The sequence below is a fragment of the Anser brachyrhynchus genome (assembly GCF_964034855.1).
Source record: "Anser brachyrhynchus genome assembly, chromosome: 8".
NCBI lineage: Eukaryota > Metazoa > Chordata > Aves > Anseriformes > Anatidae > Anser > Anser brachyrhynchus.
This window is the reverse complement of record NC_137702.1, coordinates 15,570,942-15,588,260: the sequence shown is the minus strand read 5'-3', so window position 1 is coordinate 15,588,260 and position 17,319 is coordinate 15,570,942. Positions and strand designations below refer to the sequence as shown.

At 43.3% G+C, this 17,319-nt stretch overlaps 1 protein-coding gene and 1 long non-coding RNA gene across 3 annotated transcripts in view; one reads left to right on the top strand and one right to left on the bottom strand.

Moving 5' to 3' along the window:
* ODF2L (outer dense fiber of sperm tails 2 like) overlaps positions 1-11,400 on the top strand; it is a 60,695-nt gene extending 49,295 nt beyond the window's left edge. The window contains exon 21 of the mRNA XM_080602987.1: positions 9,077-11,400. The gene's annotated coding sequence lies outside the window, so the exon portion shown is untranslated. The remainder of the gene's footprint in view (positions 1-9,076) is intronic.
* Positions 6,016-17,295, bottom strand: LOC308199205. 2 transcript variants are annotated; one of them, XR_013954491.1, is made up of 5 exons: positions 17,225-17,287; positions 16,875-16,959; positions 14,682-14,808; positions 9,032-14,534; positions 6,016-8,900 (listed from the first exon to the last, which is right to left on the bottom strand). It is a non-coding gene; the product is annotated as an uncharacterized lncRNA (long non-coding RNA). The 2 variants fall into 2 exon arrangements; XR_013954490.1 differs by having other exon boundaries at positions 16,875-17,295.
* Positions 17,296-17,319: the final 24 nt, after the last annotated feature.

The following is a 17,319-nucleotide window of genomic DNA, read 5'->3' as shown; positions in this document are numbered from 1 at the left end:
AGCATTCTGCTAAACAAAATACTTTTTTTTACTGTGCTTAAAAATTGGAATGTTTTCAAGGGCATACAGTACCACAAAAACCTATTCTTGTCTTTAAAGGCAGGATGTTCTTGGTTTGTTTCGGAAAGCTGACAGGCACTTGGGGTTGAATTGGCTGTGGAGGCACTCAGGAATAGCTGTTCTGTCCAGTGTAGTCCTACCCTAGTGCAACCACAAACTTCACCCTGCAGGTCATGCTCTCTGTGTTCAGCTCAGAGATTTAAAGGCCACATTTTTCTGATAGCTTGATAAGAAATGTTAACGAGTTTTTAGAACTCTCAGTAGAAAGTGAGCTCACTCAAGACTTAGAAACGTGTGCTCCAAGTTTGAATAAGGTACTGTTGTCCCCATTGCATTACCCTCCGTCACATGAATATGGAGATTTTGCTCATAACTCTAAGGTAACATTTGGATTTTTAGACCAGAAGCTGCCTTGAGAGCAGCTGTGAGTGTGTGGTGTGCTGCAGAGTATTCCTGTCTTGGTGCATACCACATCCAGTGTGGAGAGGAAAACAGACCAACACTGTGGCCTGCTGAGGCACATCTTTAGCTTTGTTACACCATTGTAACAGAACAAGCAGTGTTTGGTGGCAGGATGATCAGATTTGTCTGTCATCTGGGGCAGACGAGCCAAGACCTTGGTACCTAGGCCTGCTACAACACTCTTGGCACTGCTCACTGAACAGCATTAGCTTCCACCCCTGCTTACCATTGGCAGTGTTTGCATCCACTGGGCTGGCAAGAAAAATGTCTCCTGTGCTCTGGAGAATGCAGGGGAGCGGTCAGTGAGGAGCTGCAGCACAGCTGATGTGCTGGATCTGAGGAAGCAGCTCTTTTACCCTCTCTACAGGGAACAAAACAAGGATGAGTTTACCTTTCTGCTTTGAATTCATCACTCAGCAAGAAACCCTATTGTAGGAAAGCATTCCCACTGTTCTGGCATGGCAGCTGCATTGCTTGCTTGTCCTGGGAGTTTTATTTTGGTAACATAGGAAAGGAGGCGTGTGGTTTTTGGAGAAAGAAGAGCTCAGAGGGGAAGGGAGCAATCTTCAGTGTTGTATTTTGGTGAAAGGAGGTTTTTGTCCTGGATGACAACTGGAATCGTAACGTGTTTACTTAAGGCCAGTCTGTTTGGTCAGCAATACATGCCGGTGACTTCCTTCCTGCGAAGGACTCCAAGCCTGCTGTGAACTTCTCCCCCATGGTGTGATGCATGGTGTGGGACTGGCCTGGAGTTACCTGTCTGAGCAGAGGAAGAAGTGAGCCTTGCACTGGGTTTTGGCCCTGCTCAGTGCTATATGCAGCTTGTGGATAGACTCCTGAAGCAGGAGCAGAAGTCGGATTCACAACAAATGGTTAATTTGTACACAGCTCCTCTTTCATCCAAACCAGTTTCATTCAAATATTGCAGACTTTGGGACAGCTGCGTAAAACAGGCTTTTAAGTAAAAAATTGCTGAAAGCTCTCAGCCTTGATGCTTTCCACTGGCCCTGTCAGCCTGCATTCAGATACTCGTGTGAAGGATTAAAATGGCAAATACCTACAATTTTTACTCTGAGATACTTGCCAGTCCTGGAGGTGTCAGAAGCAGCACTGCACATATGTTTTTTTTTTTTTTTTTTGTAGCTGCATACAGGGACTGTAGTGCAATGGGATTTCATTAAAAACCAGTGATGCAGTGGATGCCTTTGGGCCCTGGCAGGCAGGTGGGTGCTGAGCAGGACCACTCTGCAGATCACAGCCCCACTGCTGCGCACACGGCTGCACACCAAGGATCTGCTTACTGCTTGCAGCAAACCCGGGGATCCTCTGCTCTGCACGCTCCTATCCTGCAATGGAACAAGGCAGTATGAACTAGTTTGTGTCACATCAAAATGTTTGTGAGAGTCATTCCCTCTTTGTTCCTCCTTAAACCATTGTATGAACTCAAGTCTTGTGGTTGAGACCAGACCCTTCCTGTGATCTCCCTGCTGTCCATAGGACTGTGGGAAGCTGCTTCAGCAGCACCAGTAAGTCCCTGATAACCCTAACTCAATGCAAGAGCCATTTCTTCTCTTACTCCAACCCTTGCTAAGGGCACCTGGGTGAGGGCAGGCTCCAGGCGAGGGCTGCAGGAGGGGGGAAATGTGTTGCTTCTGTACTGGGGCCCCTTGCAGGTGCGAGGCCATGGCTTGATCTGTGGGCAGATGTGCTGTGTCCCCTCCTTCTATAAATGGCTCTTCTTGATTATCGGTCTGTCTTGCAGCTTCCGTTTCAGTAGCCTAACTTAGAGCAGGGCTATATATTTGCATCCCTACAGCCAGCTCCATGTCCTTAATTATATGTCTTCATATGCCTAAGGAAAATTTCAGGTTTGAAAAAGAGTGAAGAAAAGAAAGGATTCTATATTTGTAGGACTACGTGTTTTTTACCATGTAGTGTTTCCCATAAAGACTTCTGAGGCTGATTGTCGTTTTATGGTAAGGCTGATTTACTCGAACACAAAAGGGAATTTGAAGCATGACTACTGGTGTATTCTGCTAAAGCAATGTGGGGGGACTGGCAGAAATGGGAACCTGTCAGAGTCCAGCTGTATGAGTGTGATAGCCCTCTTCTGATAGCCCTCTACCCTTCCTGTATAGGATGCTCAGATGTGCTTTTCGTGGAAATTGTAACAGTCAAGGACACATCTCGGTTATCCTGATTTCAAGCAGATAAAAGGGGGACTCCTGAGCCCCCAGAACAGAAACCAATGTAAACACCTTGCTGTGAAGAGTGTTTATTCACTGTCATTACAGTGTTCGTTACAAGGTTCCTATTGTACCCGGCCATTTGAGCTGTGTTTGACCATGCCAAATATTTTACATTAAGGTGTGGCTTAGTCTTGTCTACTGTCAAACATCTTACCATGTTCTTCTCAAACATACCATGTTTTCTGGGCTTGTAGTACCTGCACGAATACTTTTTTCCTTTTAGTTTTTTCCATAAATCTGTGCAAAAGTCACCAACCACAAATGCGTTCATTTTCAGAGCACCTGTAGCATTTGGTTGTTCTAGTAACTTTCTTACAAGAAAGTCAGAGTTCACTCTAATCTAGAGTGAAGAGGAAACATGACAAAGCTAACACAGATTTCTCTTTGTTTTTAATGTATGAACCACAGTCTTTTCCATTTCCTTTTCTAAAACAAGACTGGAAAACTCATCAAGAAGATGTATTCATTCATTTAAAAAGGTTGTTGAATCAGGAAATGAAATGGAAAAGTAATTTATGCTAGATGTTTTCTGGTGTTTTTCATTTAATGTTCTGGGAGACAGTTCCTTTGCTTTGTCACCAGTTCACTTCTGTCCAACTCCTGAAACAGATACCAATATTTAATGTGCTTTATAGATGTCAACTGGTTTTGTTGGATCACTTACTGCCTTTCTATTATGGACATAGTGTTTTGGCAAATGATAAGAAATACCTGCTCAGTAAACCACAGTGCCAGATGCAAAGAATTTTCTTTCATTTACAGATGTATTGTAACGAATGACATTATTTCCTTTTTCTGTCTTGTTAATGTCATTTGTTGGCTGCTGAAGGTTCCTCGTTAAGCATGGGCCTACAAAGATGATAATCGCCAGGGAATCCAGCAGGCCTGATTCTACTCATTAGTACAAATCTAGAATATGGTCATGGAAACCAGTCCAGTGAGTAGAAACAAATTCAAAGTGAGGACAGAATTAATTGAATGTATGTGATAAATATAAACAGCTGTACTGAATAGCAAGTGTACTTTTTGATTAAACTTGCTCTTGATACCGTTTACCAATTACCCCTTTGGAGCTAGACCTTTGTTCCTGGCCCCAGCACTGGTGGCTGGGGAATGTGGCTGAGGGCAGCAGGGTTTGATCCCAGACATGTTCGCTCCTCTCTAGCTGCTGTCCCCTACGGATCAGAGGAGAGAGGCTCATTCCCAGCTCTCCACACTGCCATGCGTTATCTGCTCTGCACAGGCTGCAGAAGCCCTGCTGAAGCCTTCTTCCAAGGGTGGCTGCTCAGGCCCAGAGCAGGCACTTCGTGTCTGGGAGAAGGGCTGCAACAAAGCCCTGTTGCAGAGGAGTCCAGGCTGTGCTGGAGCTGGTGGGCAGCTGGAGAGAGTTGCTACCATGTATGCACCTGGGATTCCCCTCACCAGAATGAAGAGGGTGGGACAGTGACCTGAAACAATCCTGATTCTTACTCCTAGCTCTAGAATGTCTCGCTTTTCTAGGGGTAGATGCTGTTTCCATATGACAATAATACTAACTAATCCTCTAAATTTCGCTGTGCAGTGATAAGGATCCTAGTGCAACTATACCAGAGGCATGTTCACCTGTAATGCAGCTGATTGAGCTGGCCCACACAGCAAGGCATGAAATGGAGTTCCCTGTTTAACCATCCACCCTACCTCCCTCTATGTTCACATCAGCACAGGTCGCTGCTTCTGTGTCAGGAGTGCTGTTGTACTGCCCATGCACTTGCTCCATTGCCATGAGGTCAGAAACCAGTAGTGCCAATGTGCTTCAGCATGGCTGCTTGGTGCTTGCGTTGGTCAGGCTGAGCGAACTACGAATGTTGAAGACAACGTGGCCCTTCAGGCAGGACACGTGCCTCAACTTCAACAGCTGCTGTCCTGGCAGTGGCTTTAGGCTCAGGCAGACTTCTGTAAGCCTGAGGATGGCATTGCACCATGCTTTGTCTGCAGACTGAAAAAAAACCACCAAACTTGTTTCATCCAAAGCAGCCCACGATTCAGTGAGGTTCATCAGGCTGGTTTCTCGCATTTTTCCCTTTCCACTGTTATGTCAGTCTGATATTAGTTCTGAATCTTTAAAGACTGAGGCATTTTGGTAACTGGTAGAGTTTTCTCCATGTTCTTTCACACGTGCAGCTTCCATGTTTGATGAAGGGAAAGTCCTGCATCAGAGACCAGAGGTTCAGACTTCAGGTGAGGAATGGGCAAAGGTCCTAGGAGTGAAAATAACTCAGTCCAGAGGCTGCTGGCAGCGGAGGCCATCTGTCTCTGGATCTTCACATAAGGAAGCTGTAAAGCAGTCCTTACTGTAAGGTCTTGAAAGTAAAATGCCCATGCTTCATTCTCCCTGAGAAAGCAAACAGTGTCAGGTTCAGGGTGAAAACCCCTTTTTCTTCATGGAGATTGATGCTCTCCTAACTACATCTGACACTGCTAACTTCCAAGTTAGGCGTCTATCTTCTTCCAGATTTGAAAGGGGTTGAAATTGTTTGCATAAAGCTATGGAGTCTATAAACTAACCTTTCAAAAGGTTGGGGCAAACATACTCTTACAGTTTTTCTTCAGTTGTGTGACAGGTCTGGAAAAAAAAAAGCCTTAAAGGTTATTCTAGTACAGTGTAATACCTCGCAGTGGAGTTAACTCCCCTCTAAAGCAGTCTCTTAACCTTAACGTATCCATAACATTTTATTTTTTAGTTCCTGAGAAATCAAAAGAATTGTCTTTTCCAGTAAACCATTTTTATATGATCCAGTTTTGTGCTGGTTCTTCCTCGTGGTTTCTTAGGATATTTTTTCCTATTCTTGTCATGGGCACAAATACTTCAACAGAATTTTGTGAATCTTCTTGCTCTTGAATGCGTTCAGTTTGGGATGGTGTTATGTGGCTGTTGATAACATAGTGGCAGCTATTGTTTTAAAAAAACAACAGATAATAGTTATGTCTGCTTGGTTTTGAGGCTAAATCCAAAACACAACAGTGAAATGTTGTGACCTATTGTTACACTTACAGGAAAGTGCTCTTTATTGTAAATATTTGGACATGAAACAGCAAAAGATCTGAGAGGTCTCTGAGGAAAATGAGTTAAAATCTGCCTCTCTGGAAAGTACATAGTATATGTGAAAGCACTGGGTATCTTTTTGCAGGTCAAAATGCCAGAGAAGAGAAGATGCTTGCTCAACTTGACTAAATGTTAGGTATGGTCTTAAATATGCTCTGGGGTAGCTGTTAACAAGGAGCTGGAGCTGCGAGTGGATCTGCAGCTCGCAGTGTTGTGCCGTCAGCTTCGGATGCTGCAGTACTGCATGCAGTCCATTGACCTGCACCTCCTGGCTGAGCAGCTGTGGGGGTCCATGATGGGTGGCACCATTTTGTGGGCAGGTGGTGGATGTGGAAGCACTGGGCAGCTGTCCTGGCTCCTTGCTCAGGGGTGGCTGGGCAGGGAGGAGACCCTCATGGTGCCTCTGGCTCCCCAGCACACCCAGGCCTCTCTCTGAGGCATCAGACATGCAGGCTCTGTTCTCCACTGCCTCTCCAAATTGATTTTGTGGTAGACTTTCCTCTAGAGTGTTTAAACGAACCAGCTTGAATCTGATCTATCATCACTGAAACAAGGGACTTATGAATGTCATGTTTATTCAAAAATGAGGGAGTCTGAACCTCTCTCTGAAGAGAAGCCTTGTGAAGGATGAACTGTATTTCTGAGATGCGTTCCACTCTATGGCCTGGCTTGTTTATTGACAAACTAAAGCCAATACCCTAAAACTTATTTGCAAGTACTTATTTTAATTCTTTAAGTATGAAATCATGCCATCAGTAATACACGAAATGCCAGGTGGGATATTTGTAAGTGACTTGCTGTTCCTCTGAGTGAATTCCTAGGATGCAGGACTGCACAATTGCAAACGAAAATAAAACTGAAAAATATGTCAAAGGGCAGCAGACCAGAATAAACTCCTAGTTGTGGGGTGCTGTTACGTGTTGTTGGGGAAACAGTAGAAGATTTTCACACAACTGACTGTAATGTTTCCTGATCTATATTATCCTGTCAACAAACAGCATAAAAGTAATTTAACAAGTGTCAGAATATTTTTTGAGGGAAAAACAAACAAACAAAACAAAACACAACAGAAAACACAGAAGGATAGAGGCAGGATGAAGCTTTTATATGGTTTGTCATTAGAACCAGTGAATGAAAAGAGATTTTGAAAGCCTTTTTTGAAGAGCAGGCAGGCACAGTGCAAAGTCTGAGTTTGATGCAGTAGAAACAAGATGCATGAGGTTCCCAGTGGCAGTCAGGAGGTGCAGTTGACTTAAACAAGAAAACTGAATGACTTTCTATTCATAGGCTGTTCTTGGCTCTGTTTTAAAGTTGAGCAGGAAGATGATCAGGGTGTAGCATATTGCTGTCTGCAGTCCTTTCAGATGCACGAGCTCAAGCAGACAATAGCAGCCTATGCTGTAGAGTCTAGTGTGGTGGTAGAAATATCAATCCAAATAACTGAGTGCTAAAAAAGTTATCATAACACAGATGGTATTGTTTGGGAGGATAATCTCTTCAGACTTTAGGACTAAAGGACGTTTGAAAAAAAGCAACACAAATCCAAGTGCCAATATCTATCAAGCTTTTTGCATTTACAGCCCTTGGAATTATACAATAGCAAATAGGGATGGAAGCAATTGTGATAAAACTCCGTGCTGCAGCACTGTTGTAATGAGAGAATAAAGGTACTTGCAAGGTTACAAAGGGCCAGGCTCTGCTACAGTACAATTGTCTGATATCACTGTGGAGAGCAGCTCCCGGGGGAGATGGGGAAGTCACTGAATGAAATGAAACAAGACCATGAGTCTTGCATCCCATGGAGAACCACAATGTTAGCTGATGGTGCTCCATTTAAGTCAGCAGCTCAGGGGAGAGACTGGCAGCACAGCCAGCACCTACCTCCAGCCACCAGTTTTACCCCAAGCTCTGCATGGGCTACTGTGAAAAGTGCTCCCTGGCATCCCCCTGCACTGCGTGTGCTTCTGGTGCAGCCAGGCTGTTGTGTGTCTAAAGCTAGAAAACACTGGGCTGGTGGTAGCCCTCCATACATTTAGACCCTTAGAAAAATGATGATTTGAATGATACAACGCAGCAAAAAACCTTAATAACTGCATTCTCTTGGGAAATGCAGAATTGGAGAATTGGTTAATATTCTAGACTAGAAGAAGAAAATCAACAGACAGATGTATGTACACAGTAAGTTCAGAGCTGCTGTTAGTCAACTTCAGTCGCATATCTTAGCACATGTATATCTGTCTCCCAAAATGGGGATTTAATCCTTAAGGGTTCCCTTGCTACACATTATTTCTCTAAACAAGAGACAAATATAATACAGTATTACCAAAGTCGATGATTCATTCTGATATGATACTTAAAACATGCCAAGGACGTTAGCTACATCCCAGCCAAACCTCACTGTCTGAAATAAACATTGATCTGATGGACTTCTGCATTAATTTTTAAAACATAACAGCAGGGGGCAAAGAGGTCCAGGGATTTTCACTGCTAACCAGCAGCTTCCACAAAGGGGATAGGTATGCTTTCAGTGCTCGCTGCTCGTTGTCTAAATAAAAGCAGAATTTGTGTTGGTGGGTAAATTTTGAAGAATTCTATGTTTTTTTTAAGAATCTTTCAGAATAATTCAATGTTCAGTAAATACTCTGGAAAAAATGTATCCTGCCTTGCACATTGTACCTAAGATTGCAGAAATGTATTTTTAGGGCCATGAGCTAAATTAACATCTGGCTTGATTGATATTTCAGCTGTAGTGCACACACTTGGACTGAACATAGCCCATGGCTTATTTTGTGCTCTCACATTATGGAGTGGCATTCATCATATGTTCATATAGCATGCAACCTGGCCCCAATGGCTGAATTAGTCTTGCATTTTCAGCCATCTGACATACTTGCACGTTCTCCACATTTTTTATTACTTTGCTTACAACTAATTACCCGGGCTATATCAGACTATTTATATGCTTTGTAAACACTCCCCTTTCCAAATGTTCTGTGGCATTATTTTCTTCAGTCTCTTCATGGAAGATTGTCAAATGAGTGAAGCAGCTGAATGGGAGAGGCATAAAAAAGAATGGAAAATAAATTATGTAGTGTCAACAAGGAAGTGATAGTCATTGTTAGCAAATATTTCTCTGATAGTTATGCTGTTTAATTACACATTTGGAGTAATATATTACCTGCTGCTATGCAAAATGAAGATTGGGGTTTTTCTTTCTGTCCAGCTGCCGCGTGGAGTAACTTCAGCACAAATTGCCATAGTGCAGAACAAGCAGCTCTGGTGCCACTGGGATTCTTCCCACTCCTCGGTGATGGTCTGATGGCAGCGGTCAGTCTTCAGTGCCAGCATTTCCTCAAAAGTATCATTAAGATAAAACAATCTTTTTCCTAACAGATGCATGCCTTGATCCATATGAATTACCGGTTGTATATGCAGAACTGGGGAAGGGCGTGCTTGGCTGGCTGCTGCTAGCACATGCCTCATCTTCCCAGCAGTCAGTATGAAGCCTGGAAGGATGTTTCCTATCACCAAGTTTGCTAAACCAAAGGCCTTCAAAATCTCTTGCATCCTCCAAAGTGCAGGAAATGGAGTGGAGTGAAGGCATCAAGTTGTGGCTGGCTGTCAGAGGCACATCTGAAATACTTCTCTCTTCAACCAAGTTTCTAAAATCTGGACTTCTTCCACAAAACCCATGTCTGTGTTTGACAGTTACTGGGATTTTGCTAAGGTAAACTGGACTCAATAGACATGATATTGCCAAAAATGAGGGATCTGTTCATGTCACTGAAGTATCTGGATGGATCTGAAAAGAGGATTTTATTTCTTGGAAAATATAACCCTTTTTTGCTTGCCCCAGTTTCTTCTGGAGTCTGCTCTGACAAACGCGGTGTTCTAGGACCTGGGAATGCTCCACGGGACCTACCCTCTCACAGGAAGTCTGCTTATAATCAACTCATACTGCCTCAGCTACCCTGGCGAGCTGAAGACCCTTGCCTCCCTCCCACCACTAAAAAACAAACAAAGAAACAACCAAAAAAAAACACCACCCCAAAACTCAACCTATAGACTATTAAGCTTAGGGAAATCACTTTGTAAATAACGCTGCTTCAAGAATAATGCAGATCTTCTGGAAATATCTGAGGATATTCATCCAATTTTTAATGTGTATTTAAACTATAAAATACAGGCTACAATTCTTTGTAAAGGAATAAGATATTTAACTTTTTTTATTAAAACCTGTTTCATTCAAATTCTTCAGCAGGCAAATAAGTGCTGTTTTATTACATATGTAACTCTAAAATCATTGTAAGTTAGCTATTACGGGGAAAATACTTCACTTTGGAAAAGAGCGGCTAGCTTACATGTGTTGGGCAATCAATTTAAAGCAAACCTAAACATCTGATAACCATAAATGCAATATTTTTTGGTAAGCACATTCTAATGCCTTAAATACTTAGGGACAATAAAGTGCTCCCTGAACTATGAAGTAAAAAAAGAACAAACTATAGAATTTTTATGCATTTTTCTTCTTACTGGTTTTAGGGAGGTCTACATTTCAGTCTGCAGAGGTCTGTCTCAGCTGGATCATTTCAGAAAGCTTTGTACTGCCCCAGCAGTTTCTGAAGGGAGATGAAAACCATATTGTTTGATGATGAAAACCTATGTTTGAACATGGAGACTGAGTTAAGGTTTGGCATCTCCTGCTTCAGCAAAAATACCTAAAGTCTGGCAGTAAAGTGGACCATTGTGCCAGTCCGATAGCTCTTGCCTTTCCATTAAAATTCAGGCAAGTTGTGAGCTTTGGAAATGTAGCAGTTCCCTTGTGTCCAGGAGAGACTTTGCAGCTTCCACCACTGCTCGTCCTGGAAGTCGCAGGGTGCAATGTTGGTTGGTCTCGAGAGGAACCCGAGCACCAGAAGAAGCTGGAGCCCTGTGAAAAATCATCCACAATCCTGCAAGAACTCCAGTGTGCACTGCCAGACTGCAGGCAATAGTTAATGCTGGTGCTTCGACTTACAGTTGAGAAGTCCAAAGCTTGTAACAAGGATCATTTACTAAACCTTTGTGTGAGTTTGGGTCAACACAGTGCAGTTACATGCATCATCTGTTGTTCAACTGTTTTGATGATTTTTAAGCCAACGCCATATAATTAAACCACCATGAGGTTTTACCACCGTCTAATAAGAATAATCCAGGCACATCTGGCTTAACAAATTTTTTAGATCCAAGCAAAAAATTCTCATCTTTCAGATGTATTCATCTCTTCTCTACTTTTTTTTTTTAAATCAGTGCTTATTGTTTGGTTCAGTTTTACTCCAAGAATAGTCTCTACTGTGAGATGACTGGGAACAGAGGGAAGGGGGAAGAGTTGCTCTGAAATCATGCTGTGCCCGGTGAAAGTCCCTTGCTGTAACAGTAGTTCTTGTCTGCATATCTAATCAATTTTAAATAACTGAAGAACAGATTTAAAACCTTCATCTCTAAAAATAAGGTGATGAAAATAGGCTATTAAAAATACCACACTATATTGGTGGTACAGCTGCAAAGGATTTACAAAAATTAATTATACTACTACTATAAAAATATCAGCATTGAAGTTGGTGCCAATGTATTTTGGTCTGGGATTCCACATATTCAGCTGTCTGGTATTTTCAGAAAAAGCGATCTACTTAAAGTCCCTTTCTGTATAGAATAATTTCCTGCTATTATACATGCCTCATCTAGAATTCTCACTTTGGAAATTAAATATCCATGACGCAAAAATACCAAGTCCTACTTAAAAATACTTTTGGCTTGCTTCTTTGATCCAGAGGTTCCAAGAAAGTAAGTCCCAATTTTTCCCTTTACTGGAAGCTAAAGAGCACAGGAGAAGTCTGATGCTGACATACCTGTACCAAAAAAAGGGGGAAATAGTGCAATTTATATTGATAATGTTAGTATCTACTGAGTCTGGAAACTCCTGTTTTAATGAACAGCATCAACAAATACTGTCAAGAGACTCAAAAACCACTTAAGAGAATTGGTGCGAAGTTGGAGGAAACTTTCTGATGTATCAGATCAACGGGAGAGAATTGTGAGAAGGTTTTCTAAAGTGAGAACAAGTTCCCTTTTTCCAAGGCAGAGATTTAATGTGGTTTTAACTACCACTCATCACGAGTAAGTGGAGGAGTAAATCTTCTGTAACCTGTCCTTGATGTTGCCAGAAGCTAATTTTGCAGAAACAGGCCAAAAGCATATTTCAGCCCTGTTCCTCTAGTGAGGGCTGGAAGCAAAGATGGACAAGAAAGACCTTTCTAGGACTAATGAACTGAGGAATGAAGCATCTTCCGCAGTTGCTGAGAAAAGAATGGGAATGTCTTTGGAAAAGGACTGGCCTAACGCAGACTTCTTTGTGGCTTGGGAGCGAAATACTTCTCAGATGACTGCGCTGTTTCTTCCAGATGTGTGAGCAATTTTTAGTGCTGCTGAGATTTTGCTAGCAGGCTGCGAGAGCACTATCGGTGTGGGCACTTTCACTCCAAATGAGTTCCATTTTTATTCTTCTACAGAGAGTGGTTTTCAGGAAATAACTGCAGATTTTATCCTACAGAAAGATGTCCTATACGATGCTAGTTCTTTTGTCCCTTTCTTCCTATGCAGAAGGGTGCCAGTGAGCACTACCAAGGATGCCAAGCATCCCTGGGTGACACAAATGAGTTTCATATAGAACTATCAGAGCTTTCCTGTTGTTTATTTATTTATTTTCAAAAATAGGCTTTTACATCCCTTTGTGGATGGAGATGGGGCAGGTTTCATACAGTGACAGAGGACTGGGACCCTTTGGGAAAGGCTTCTCCACGGGAAGGCTCCTGGAGACTTGCTGAGGAAACCCTGTGGTGCAGGGGACCCCACCGAGGTTGCTGAATGCCTGTGGTGGGAGGTCACAGCCACCACCCCAGCGGGAGCACTGGTTAAATGCACCCACTGAGGTCTGTCTTGCTCTCTGTCTCAGCACATGCCTGTAGAGTTTGTGATTTGGTCCTGGGCATACCGACTCTCAGCCATATTTACAGATGTCACCTACAAGTAGCTTTTCAGTTCAATGAGTATCCCAGAAATACCTCACGTCAAACACATCTCTCTGCCCGTGAGAGTGGGTGTCTCCGCTTCCTGCCTGGATCGCAAAACACTCCATTGATGATGGGACAAAGGTTAACTAAAAATGAAAATCATAGGGTTTTCTTTAACTCCTCTGGTTTTTCTTTCATTAGTTGCTCTTGGGCTTCAAAGCCTTTCTTTGAGATGGAAATTTACTGTGCTTCTCTCTTGGCAGTTTGGCCTGTTTGGTAATTGGAGTCTTCTTGTCTGGTGAGCCATTCCCATGGTTCCTATGTTGCGCTCGTTCTTGCTCTTGTACTTTCCATTCACTTATTACTTTCAGAATAGCTGCTTCTCAGGCTTCTCTCTTCCTTTAATATTTTCTTGTGTGTTTGGCTAGGCTTCTCCGCATTCTTGGTATGGCGTACAGTGTGCCATCACTGGAACAACACGTCACAGATTTTCAGCTGCTGGGTGTGGGGTTGCTCCTCCAGCACGGTTTGCTTCAGTTGCACATTTCAGCTTTCTCTAAAAGGGTCTTTAACTCTGTGTTAAGGTGGGTCTCTGCTGGAGCTGTGGCTTATTAAAATGGATGATACCAGGTCTCACAAACGGTCACAAGTATCTTGGCTTCAGTGACACACCTTTCCCAGCTGGAGTCACTGGAGCGTTGTGGTCTGGAGCCTGTACTATGTCTTGCGGTTCACTGGGGCTCTCTTCTCTTTCTTGCTCCTGGCTGGATATGTTCCCTTGTTTGCTTTAACTAAGCATCTCGAAGGATCTCACTGGTCTGTATGGTCATTTGTGGCTTGGCATTTTTGTCAGTCCTGACTATTGCATGCTTTTATTTTATCTTAGTTTTATTTATTTATTTTGCTCTGTGTGCCAGGATCTCTGAACTTTAGTCCTCTGAACTCATGGCATCTTTTCTTCTCTTAGCCCCTTCCCCTCACAGGTTTTTGTGTTGGTCTTGTAAGGTAGAAAAATCCTCTCCATTCTGAATTCTTCAGAATGTAAATTTAATTATTTCTCCATCGCAGAAATTTTGCTAGTAGAAAATTAAAAGTGATAGAAGTAAGAAGTCATCAAGAACCATGTTCTTCAAAGGCATTTCCAGATTTTTGGCATATTCAGAACTGGAAAACATCGTTTCTCACTAATTCCTTCTATCGGAAGGTAATAGGCAGATACTATCTATCTAGAGATAGAAGGCAGATACTGGTCATTACAATTTCTTTCACATTCTGCAAAGACAAATGGTTTCAGACCACTTTTCCTTTTTCTTTGATTTTAGGCATTTTTTGTCAAAGACATGCTGTAATCCTTTCCATTTCTTATATTTCTTAATCACATTTGATAGCTTGGTAACTTTCTTTAACCAGAGCAATGTGTTAAACATTTTTTTGGCTGCCACAGAGAGAATTCTAAATAAATATTTTGCTGAACTATGTTCCAACAGTTTTGGTACGTAGCCTAACACCATATATTGTGGTGTGCAGGGAAAATCGGTCGCCAGTGGGAACTCAATAGCAGTGTAGATCTTCTGCCAAAAAATCCTAATTCTGGGACCGGACCAGGAAACTTGTATGGGTCCCGTTCTGCTCCTACCAAAGTCAAAGGTAAAGCTCACTGAGTGCAATGGGATAAGACTCAGAGTCCAACTCCAAGCCCTTACATTCCCATTTCACACATTTTCCTTCAAATTCTTATTCCTTTATTTCTTTATTTTTAGGCTCTGGAAATGTACTTACTATTGCTTTCTCCTGTACTTATTTTGGAAGGAGAATCCCAGATAGGAACCTTTTTCCTTGCCTCTTACACCGCTTAAGAACATGTGCTATGTGCCTCGCAGCGGGGCTGGAACTCAGCAGCTGTAATCTGGAGTGACAGACAAGCAAGTTAGTTCATGAAAGGAGGAAAAAACTGGTGGAAAATGAGAAAACAAACAGAAGAGCTTGCGATCACGTCAGAAAGGCCAGAAGTGGTGCCTTGAAAGAACTAATTTTGTCTTTCAGTAATCTTACTTGGAGAGATAAGAGAAATCAGGGACAGGCTGTAGTCAAGCAGGAGAGAGCAGACACGGAAAAATGGGATCTCGGGACATTCGCCATAGGAAATGAAACTCCAGCATCACTGTGTTGGAATGAGAGCTAACACATTTGGAGCTTGAATGTGTCTTTCAGTGTCTGTAAGTATACAGATGACTAAATATAGCTCTTGAAATAAACACAAGTAATCTGATAGCTTTAAACATGGTAGGTTTTGTGTATTAGGCTGTAAAAACACTTGGAAGAAGTGTAGGATTAAGACCGATGCTGACTTTTGGCGTGAAGCTTCGAAGAGAGCTGGCGCAGATCGAACACTCAAGGTGATGGGCTACGAGGTGGGGACTGCTGGACTGTTTCCAGCAGTGCCACACACTCGTGGTCTGACCTCAGGCAAGCCATTTGTTTTCCTCATGCTTTTTGATTTGCTTTCTTTGTCTTCATTCAATGGTGCTCATTGCTTCTGCTAGAAGCTTCAGAGGCTCTGAATGGTGTTAATGCCAAAGGAAAACAACTGAGCTGCAGAGTAGCATTAGTCACTTTACAGAAGGAGGCTCAAGACACGGGGTGGGGGCACAAGGACCTGCCCTCACGGGGCCCCAACCCGCTGGTGCACGCTTGGCTCTGCAGCGTGTGGGCTGCATGTGGCAGGGAAACGGGATGGCACAAGTAGCCCTGGCCCATGCCTCCCATGTCCTGATGGGCCCCTGGACTCCCTACAATGGGCCAGCCAAGGACCCTGCCCAAGTAGCCTGAAGGAAGGGCCCAAACCCACAGCACAGACTTTAACAAGGACATAAAGAAAAAAGCGCCAAGCAGGAGTCAAGCGTCCTACTTGTGAACTTAATTTTGTCATTCTGAATATAGGAAACTGAACAACTGGTGTTAATTTTTAAACATTACACTGCTTTAAGTCACTGCATAGTCAGGGTCAGCAAGCTTTATTTATACCCTGTACACGCGGCTGGCGAGAAGCTCAAGTTGTGCCATCCTTGGCACAAGCACTGCAGGAAGGGGCGATCTTGGCACACGATGCCCTCACCCCACCTCGCCTTGCGCTGCAGGATGGCTCTTAGACCTGTCAATGTGCACTGAAATGAGGGCAGGATTCACCCAGGAAGCCACTCAAGTATGGTCTAAACCAGAAAGAAATGCTGACAAAGACTTGATTACAGCAGCGTCTAATACATCTGGGCAGGAACAAAGTTCTCCTCAGTGAACAAATACATTTTCATGTTCTGCTGTCACTTATTTTTAATGCAAGGTACATAGGAAGGTAAAATGTCATCATTTTTTTCCTTCAGCTTTCAAAATGCAAAGGAAATAGGAAATCCCAGGGTAGTCAGTGAGACAACGAACGTTCTGGGTGATTCAAGTTCTTGAAAATGAATTTGTGTGAAACTAAACAGTGAAACATTCAGGTCAATTCTCTGAGAGTAATTTATCTCCTGTAACTTTGTATTCTGCTATACTCAAGAAAAGTCACCAGTCAAGGTTTGCCCTTGGTTGCCTCACCTTTTTTTCCCCATTTTTATGCCTGTTCCCAGCTTCTTGGACCACGCAGAGGAGGCTTTTTCAGCTGAGTGGAGCATCCTCAGTGACAACATGCAATCCGCATCTTGAGAAACCTTTCTTTGTGCTTTAGCAATTCTTTTCTGCACATTCAGTTTTATTTCATGTCACCTTTCTCCATCATACCTAAAGCTCGAAGATCTTTGCTGCAGGTCTGATGTAAAATCTTTGTGAAATTACACCCAGATAGAGCCAAATACCACAATCTTAACTCGTGTAAAATTTCTGCTTAGGTCAATGGAAGTTTTGCTTAAGTGAGGCTGCAGGATTTGACCGCGGGTTTGCAGCGCGGTGTGTATTGCAACATCTTGCATCGTCTAACTTTACCTTGTGTGTTTTCAGAGACAGCTTGCATCAAGATGTCTTATGGGAAAAAGTTGTGTTAGACTGGTCCTGGGACGAGGCAGGAGAACTGCAGATGACAGTTAAGAAGACCTCTGTCTCTTTAGGAAGAGCCAGCGAAGGGAGTCATATTTCTTTTGGCATCCCCATGCTACCAAATTACATCTGCTCTTCAAACATTCTCCAGAGGGAGGACTGCAGGACCCCACTCCCCTTCCACCCGAGAAGCAGAAGCCTGCAGCACGCTCAGCTTTTCCCCCTCACACCGCTTCACCGCCCCCCTCCCCAATCCCTGCGTTTTGACCCAACCTGCGCCTTCCAGCCCCGGTCCCCACCTGAAGCCCGGCGGGCAGCGCCCAGCGGCATCACCTGCCGGGGTCGTGGGGTTGGGGTTGGGGTTGGGGTTGGGGTTGGGGTTGGGGCCGGCCCG